Below are 8,023 nucleotides of genomic sequence, written 5' to 3' on the forward strand. Positions count from 1 at the left end.
TTGAGGAGCTGATGAAGGCAGCCGGTTCTTTGGTCCAGTTCGTGTTTGCTAAGATTCCAAGATTCCTCACCTGTATGATTCCCTGCCAAGAACACATGCCCAGGTGCCAACAGGAGTAAAACACCTGCCTTTCACACTGTAAACTGAAAAGCAGGCATTTGGTTATAAGCCAAAGTGAACTTGGAATGTGAGTCATCTTCCAGGACCTTTGTTTTTCTTTATGCCTTTTTCCTCCTCCTCTTCTCTTCTCTTCTCTTCTCTTCTCTTCTCTTCTCTTCTCTTCTCTTCTCTTCTCTTCTCTTTTCTCCTCTCCTCTCCTCTCCTCTCCTCTCCTCTCCATTCCTCTCCTCTCCATTCCTCTTCCCTTCCCTCCCCTCCCCTCCCCTCCCCTCCTCTTCTCTTCTCTTCTCTTCTCTTCTCTTTTCTCTTTTCTCTTCTCTCTTCTCTTGTCTCCTCTCCTCTTCTCTCTTCTCTTCTCTTTTCTTCTCTCTCCACTCCCTTTTCCTTTCTCTCCCTCCCCTTCTCTTCTCTTCTCTTTTCTCTTCTCTTGTCTCCTCTCCTCTTCTCTCTTCTCTTCTCTTTTCTTCTCTCTCCACTCCCTTTTCCTTTCTCTCCCTCCCCTCCCCTTCCCCCCTTTTCCTATTTTTACTTTGAGTCAGGGTCTTACTATGGATCCCAAGCTGTCTTGAAACTTAATCTGTAACCCAAGTTGGTCCTGAACTTTCATTACCATCTTTATGTATGGGCCTATCTCAGACTTTCGAGAGACAGAATTACTGCCATCTTCCCAAGCACGAAGACAACATATTGAGTCTCAGTCAGTTCCATTCAATCAAAATCCTGCTTTCAAAGAGAGTCGTTTTTAGTACACAATATTTCTTTTTATTCTTTGATGTAAGTTTAACTTTGTTTGATGTAAATTCCATACATTCATAAGTGTATTTTGATCACATCCAATCTTTCCCGCCCTTCCCCGAAATCCCCTCCAACTTCATCTCTCCACTCCCTCCTCCTCCTTCACTCGCTGAGACCTGAGACTTAGTGCTGCTTGCATGTGAATAGCTGAGGGGCCATCTGCTGGAGCTTGAGCCACCTACCAGAGGCCACACCCCGACTCTCCCTTCCCCAGGAACCTTCAGCTACCACTGGGTTCTCAGATGCGGTTGAGGGTTTGTGAACCCCTCCTCCATCCATGCGGAAATACTGAATGGCTTGATCTTGCTCACAGCTGCTGTGAGTTAATGCAATAGCCGTAGCATGCGCACAAGTCTGCATTTCACATAATGCAACTCCACATCCTTTATCTCTTAACATTCTCCCTACCCCCTCTTTCCTGATGTTTTCTTAGCCTTGAGTGTACATGTTGCTATAGGTGACCTACTTAGGGCTGAGAGCTGATTGTCACTTCTTCCATAAGAGAGTTTTTCAGACTTTCATTATCATCTTTATAGGGACCCAAAGTTGTACTAATTCTGTATACTAAAACTTATTTCACTTACTCATAACTAATGATATTATATTCCATAACATTCTAGAAACCTTCTACTCTACTTTCTTCAAGTCTCCTCAAGTTGTTTTACTACAGGTGAAATCTATTTTTGATGTAAAATATTCTGACAAGATACTTTGGTCTATTTTTCTCTAGCATACACAGAAATGCAAAAGCAACCTCCCAGTCCTTCTTTCAACTAGACTTTTGGCCCTGACCTGCCTACTGTACTTGAAGGAAACCAATGGGCAGTAGTTCTAGAGGGAAGAGCTAGAGGAGGGATTTGTGTTCAGATCCTGACTTCACCACAAGATGACTGGAAGTCACGGGGTCTTTATGCCTTTGTATGGCAAAGCAGGTAGGTTATATATACAAAGAACCACCTTTCCCACCCCACCTCCAATTCTGTGACCTTATTCATTTATATGAAAGAAAGTGGGAGTGTTAATAAGTTAATTTCTTTGACAACAACTTGCCAAATGAAGTGACTGGTACCTAGCAACCAGCTGGTCCTCATCTCTGCTTCAATTTTACCCTAAGTTACTTGATAAGATGGAACTTGTGTACATTAACCAGATTTGCCAAGGCCATGTTCATGAAAATGCTACGTGGTAGAAGAGAAATATTTGTCCTGGGCTCCAGAACTGTTTTTCTTCAATCTCCTGTGCCCAGTACATAGTCGCTCAAAACTTAGTCCATTGTGGTGGCGCACATCTGTACTCTTAGCACCAGGGATGCTGAGACAGGAGGATTTTTTAATTTAAGACCATGTAATTAAACCCTAGTTTAAAATGTTTATCAAATATTTTTGAATTGGACAAAATCAATGGAGAAAATGAGAATAATAAATCACACTATACAAACAGCATAGGCAATATGTCCAGTCAATGTGTTTCAAGACAGCAGGTCAGACCACTTTTAAGGTATTGTTTACAATTTTCCATGTACCAAATATAAAACATTTTTAAAGTGACAGGAAAAATGTTCATGTGAGGATACTTTGATAACCATTTTGAAGCAAGTTGACTATAATGTTTTCTTTATTGTCCTTCAAAAACACACCAAATGTCAACAGTCAAAAAGGCTTTGATATCATGGAACAAACATGCACTGGGGAGCCTTGCTTCATTTGGTCAACACAATTTCCCTTAAACAAATTCTCTCTGTGTAAATGTTCATCATCTTTGGACCCAAAAGATCAATGGCTAAAGCTTGGGGGAGGGCATGAAAGGCCTGGATCTAAGGATGCTCTATTGATACACACAGTAGCTCTGACTATGTTCCACTCAGATACCTCAGTCGAAATGAGTTGACTTTTAAAAGCGTCTTAACTGCCCATGTGATCATTAATCGATGACTTTTCTATTCGTCAATCCAACTGGGAAAACTACCAAGGTAAGTGGCGATGGGATTAATCACTTGGAAATAAATCTATCTTCGGTCAGCAGTTAAAAACTTCAGCAACTAAAATCCTCAAGCCCAAGATCTGAGTTCAATCCCCAGGACCCACATGGAAAGAACTGACATTGAAAGTTGTCCTCTGACCTCTACAGGTGCAACTGGCATATACACTCACATTCTCAAGACACCAAATGAATAAAATGTTCAAAGAAAAAAAAAGGATGTTAAAAAAATAGCTATCTGAATAGACAGGGCTGGAGTCTTCAGATTCTGTGGATTAAACGTGAAGATGTGCACAGGTTCCTTACACAGCATCTGTCCATCAGAACTATGGAATTTCAAGACACACCTTTGGCTCTCAAAGACAAAGGTTTTGCTGTCAGACACACGTGTGCTGTGCACTGAGTTTCTGTGTCATGATCCATTCAAAACTACAGTTTGTTTCCAGGTTTCTGGAGGCCATGGAACTGTGTTTTCCACTTACTTGTGAAGTTAATGTTTTGATTTGTAAAATCGCCCTCTGTGATTTCAGACGAGTAACACTTTCCCTGCATTTAGGTCTCAGTGTCTTCAGAAAGGCAATGGAGAGCCACGGAATGGTACAACGAATACCAGGTCTTCTCTGAGGACAAGATAAGGAGTCACCTACCTGAGAAATACATAGGTGACCTCTACTGTTTCTTTCTTTCCATCATTTCACAACAAGCTCTAAACACTGCTCCTCTGTATGTAATGGCCCCACAAGAATTATAAATTGTCTGTACAGAAACTTCTAGAAGAAATGTATTCTGCTGTGGCGCTTTGATTGGCCCAATTGATGTTATATGTGACTGATGGCAGGACTGGAGAGTTAGCCCAGGGGATAGGACAACTTTTCTGCTTTTGTAGAGTGCCTGAATTCAGTTCCCAACACTCATACGGTGGCTTACAACTACCGGTAACTCCAAATCTTGGGGATCTGATGCCTTTTTCTGGCCTCTGAGAGCACCGAATGCCTGGGTACATGCACTCAACACACTCAAATAGACAAATAAAAGTCACAATTTTTTTAAAAAAATGATTGAAGGAGACAGTTACTTGCTAGAACAAGGAGCTCCCAGGCTCCCAGGACTGGACTGAGGGCTAGCAAACACTCAATAACCAGCAGAGATTAAGGGGGAAATCTCCCCATTGGTGGAGCTCAGAAAATAAGCAATGAACTCATGTTCCATCTGCTGAGCAATCAGGAATGCTCTGCTTAGCTTCCCAGCTAGTGAGAGGCAAGCGGGTGGGAGATACATGGAAATACTGGGGAACAAAAGTTTTACTCGGATCTTTTCTAGTTCACTGTTAAAGTGTGGGGCATGAGCACTCTACTTTGACTCCCCGACTTAGTAAATAATTTGGGTTCCTCTCATAATAACATGGCAGTCACAGCGCTAAGTGCCTTGCCGCTTACACTGACTGCTGTGGCAGTGCACTGATGTCCAGTCATGGGCCTTTGTTATTTTGAAGGTGGGAATGCAGTGGCTCACTCTTGGCCTGTGTGGCCAGCTGCGTGCCATCAGGAGAAGCACATGATTGGGACTGTGGAATCAATACAGGCCTAGTGACACATACTGGACAAGCCTGTGGCCCTGGTCTTACTCTCACAGTGAGCTTCAATTCTGCTCAAGGACTCTTTCCCCAATTTTGTGTATTTATTCTACAAATAACACAGTGATAAAGAAACTCTGAAAGTACAAATTAAACTCCATTTATAATCCCATGTTTCCTTTCAGGTTTTGCTAAGTGGGATCTCCGCACATGTTTGAGCAATAAACAGTAGGAGATTGGGCTCAGGGGTCCGAAGACTGCAGTTGGGATCCTCACGCACTCATCGTCCTGCAGCGTGACTTGGGGCAGGTCACTGTTCTTGCCTGTCTTCAGTTTCCTGACCCTTAAAGAGCGGGGTCTCTTCTCTAACCCAGCACGTACCTGTGGAAGTTCTGTGTGCCATGGGCATACTAGGTCCTGAGTGAACGGTGAATGCCGATTCTAACCTTCGGGCTCTCACAGTATAGCAGAAAACAAGGACAAATAAGACCTTGCCTCTTATGCCTGCCTTTTGTACCTTAGAGGATTGTTTTGGAGTCTTAAGAAGATACTTCTTGCAAATGTATGATAAATTGTGATGACCTATTTTGTGTGTGCATGCATACACATGTGTACCTGTGTGTGATACTCATGTGAGTGCATGAGTATGGTATGCGTGGAGAGGCCAGGAGACAACTTCTAGCGTCTGACCTTTCTTTTCTTTTATTTTTTCCGTGTTTTTGAGATCATGACTCTCACTGGCCTAGAGCTCACAATTTAGACTAGGCTGCCTGACCAGTGAGTCCAAGGGATCCAGCCCAAGTCTCCCTCCCCAAGACTGATTAAAAGCCTATACTACCATACTTGACTTATTTTTTTAAAACATAGGTTTGGAGAGTTGAACTCATATCTTCATGCTTGCAAGTCAAGTTGCATGTCAACTTTATCCACAAAATTATTACCCCCATCAGTGAAGAGCTATTTTTAGAAAAATACTTACAAATTGGTCTTCTGTACATAATTTCATTGTGAGATGTTCTGTGTCTTCCCTGTAAACAAAAGATCTATAGTTTTATATATAAGAATGTAGTTAGATCTGTATATGTTCGTGTGTGTGTGTGTGTGTGTGTGTGTAGTTTATGGACTTTCAGTAAAGTGGGATGGTATTTCTGATGCAGAATGTTTGGCCCAGCTCTGTAGAAATACACAGTGTTCTGTGTTTTGCCTTTTCTCAAAGGCATATCCATCTCTCATCATTCTCAAAGAGACACCATTCCTGACCAGAGATACAGACAGGAGGACCTCAGGACAAGGAAATGACAGGATACTGTTGACAATAGTCAACAAGCCCAACTGTGAGGAGCTTTTACAAGCAGGCACAGCTGAATTCATAGAGAGGCCATTTGTCTGAGTATAGTGAGTGCTGGGCAGCAAGGGTCTGTTGTCAATGTTATGGACATGGTTTTTGCTTTCTTTGTGTGTTTTGTTTGCTTGCTTGTTTTAACCTAAGCTAATGTCTAAAAGCTTATATCTGGGATTTTGTAAGTACCCCTGTACCAGGATTCTCGGGTAAAACAAGCTATATCAGACTGTCCCACAGCTGAGGAAATCCTGAGGAGGAACAGTCTCTGAGGGAATGTCACAGCATCTGTCACAAGCCACATTCACACCAAAATCTTATCAGTAGTGTTGACTTCAAAACCCATTCCCAAGGATGAGAGTTCTCCTGAGGGGAAGCTGAGTGACACGGGGACCTGGTGGTGGTAACAGTGAATTCTCCTGGAGCCTTTTTTTTTTTTTTTGGTTTTTTTCGAGACAAGGTTTCTCTGTGGTTTTGGAGCCTGTCCTGGAACTAGCTCTTGTAGACCAGCTGGTCTTGAACTCACAGAGATCCGCCTGCCTCTGCCTCTCCTGGAGCCTTTTTTGTCCTGTTTGTGAGCTTGATGTTGCCCTTAATCATGGGGAAGCCAGAAAAATGGCAGCAGTGGAAACTGAAGATGGCGAAGTAGAAAAACACTATCCCTTCTATAATGAAAGAACTGTTTCAAGAAAGGTAGTCCTGCCTGAAGCATCCTGGAAAGAGGCTAGAGCAATAAGGAATTAGGATTGAATTTGTAGATCAAACTGAACTTTTCAATGATAAGAGTAATACTCATGAATCACAATCTTAGCATCAGTTTTACCCAGAGAATTGACTCAGAGCAGAAGTTAGGATCTGGGATTTATGCAAGTGGAAAACCATGTGAGTCATACATTAGTTCCAATGTCCGCCTGAGGTATTTTCTTAAGGTGACCGTTGTGAGGAGGCTGACAGACTCAGTGAAAGAGTAAAGTCTTATTGTTCACCAGCTTGCTACCTATCCTGATGTCAATTCTGTTAAAATGGAAGTGGGCATTGAAGACTGTCTGCACATAGATTTTGAATATACTAAGTCAAAGTATCATTTACAGGATGTGATCCTTGGAAAACTTTACTTCTTATCAGTGAGAATAAAAACACAACACACGGAGTTACAGCCGACCAAGAAAAAGATCACAGGAATTGGAGCCAGCACCATAACAGAAACAGAAACAATGGCTAAGTATGAAGTAATGGATGGAGCACCAGCAAAAGGAGAATCTATTCCCATAGGCCGTTCTTAGGCAGGGTATGACCCAATTCCCACAATGAGGGATGTGAATAAGAAGTTTTCAGTAAGATGCTCTTTGAACCTCGGCTTGTTTATGAGAGACAAAGGGTACTTCAAGCAGCAGGAGATCATCCTGCAGAGAAAGCACCTGAAAAGCTGAGAAAACAGAGGATAAACTCTCACCAGCAGTTTGAATTTCCAGGATAACAGGCATCTGTGGGACTTCCTGAGATGTGAGCAAAATCGGACAAAGCAGCAAGAACAAGAGCTTTAGCCAAGAGGTTAAAGTTGGTCGCAGCACAGGGAATGACCAACTCCATGTCTGCCAGTCTTCCTTATCATAAAGTACTGTGAGTGTTTTACAGTGTGACCAAAGATTCTTTGTGTGTCGAGGGAGGGGTGGTGGGAAGGGGGACCTTCCCAAGTTTGATTTGGGTTCAATTTATTGAAAAAGCTGTGGCAAAGTTCATTAACTCATACAGTGCAGGTTCCCTTGAGCCCTTTAGGCCACACCAAGAAACATGAAATGGCACTGCTATTTTTGAAGGAACTGAGTACATTATACACACTATCTGTATGTACATGTTCACACATGGGGAAATAAGGAGCTGGACCTAAGGGCTACATGAGTAATTCAACTTAAAGAAGATTCGGGTCTCAGCATCCATGTCAGGCAGCTTACAACCCTCTGTAACTACAGCTCCAGAGCATAGAACCCTTTTTCTGTCCTCCATGGGCACTACACTCACATGCACACACACCATAATACAACATGCAGAGAGATATAATTCAAAATAAAACAAAATTTTTAAAAGGAAGAAAATGGTTTTGGTTATCAAAAGTTGAGGTGAATAGGGTTTGGACAGGAAGCCTAGCAGGAAGATAACATTCTAGATAAAAAGTTATTATCACAGACAGGAGTTTGTAGGCAGAAGCGAGCAAGGAATGG

The 8,023-nt window shown here is 42.4% G+C and overlaps 1 pseudogene; it reads left to right on the plus strand.

The window, feature by feature from the left end:
* The first annotated feature begins 2,842 nt into the window (after positions 1-2,842).
* On the plus strand, positions 2,843-7,311 carry LOC121465968 (annotated as a pseudogene).
* The last annotated feature ends 712 nt before the right edge of the window (positions 7,312-8,023 follow it).

The sequence above is a fragment of the Microtus oregoni genome, unplaced genomic scaffold, assembly GCF_018167655.1.
Source record: "Microtus oregoni isolate MIOR12 unplaced genomic scaffold, Mior012 000032F_ref0000030, whole genome shotgun sequence".
NCBI classification, from domain to species: Eukaryota; Metazoa; Chordata; class Mammalia; order Rodentia; family Cricetidae; genus Microtus; species Microtus oregoni.